The following is an 846-nucleotide window of genomic DNA, read 5'->3' on the forward strand; positions in this document are numbered from 1 at the left end:
GCTACAATCATAAAATTTCCCCCAACTACCCTCTTTTACCTCACATCGCCTTCACTTAACCCAACCCTACTACCTTTAATAGCAATTGCTTCTGCAGCTTTAGGGGGCTGAATAGGACTAAACCAAACTCAAGTTCGTAAAGTCCTAGCCTTCTCATCTATTGCTCACCTAGGATGAATAACTATCATTCTCATTTACAACCCTAACCTTACCTTAATTACCTTCTACCTATATACTATAACAACCTCCGCTATCTTCTTCACTCTTAATGTAACTAATACTCTAAAACTATCAACGATAATAACTACATGGACCAAAATTCCTTCATTAACCTCAATCTTCATGCTTACACTCCTTTCACTTGCAGGCCTTCCTCCCCTAACAGGGTTCTTACCCAAGTGATTAATTATTATAGAACTCACTAAACAAGAATTAACTATAATAGCAACAATCATCACCCTTCTCTCCCTACTTGGACTCTTCTTTTACCTTCGTCTCGCTTATTGTGCAACCATCACATTACCCCCAAACTTCCCTAACTACATAAAACAATGACAAACCAACAAACTAGTCAACCTACTGACTACAACCTTTACAACTCTATCAATCATACTCTTACCACTATCCCCCATAGTTCTTACAATCCCTTAGAAACTTAGGTTATTTAAACCGATGGCCTTCAAAGCCTTAAATAAGAGCCAACCCCTCTTAGTTTCTGCTAAGATTCGTAGGATATTAACCTACCTCTCCTGAATGCAACTCAGATACTTTAACTAAGCTAGAATCTTATTCTAGACAACCTAGACAGATGGGCTTCGATCCCATAAAATTTTAGTTAACAGCTAA

At 37.9% G+C, this 846-nt stretch overlaps 1 pseudogene; it reads left to right on the forward strand.

Moving 5' to 3' along the window:
- Positions 1–6: 6 nt before the first annotated feature.
- LOC113979188 lies at positions 7–713 on the forward strand (annotated as a pseudogene).
- The last annotated feature ends 133 nt before the right edge of the window (positions 714–846 follow it).

Source organism: Neopelma chrysocephalum, unplaced genomic scaffold, assembly GCF_003984885.1.
Source record: "Neopelma chrysocephalum unplaced genomic scaffold, ASM398488v2 Primary Assembly neopelma1_59939, whole genome shotgun sequence".
In the NCBI taxonomy this organism is placed as follows: domain Eukaryota; kingdom Metazoa; phylum Chordata; class Aves; order Passeriformes; family Pipridae; genus Neopelma; species Neopelma chrysocephalum.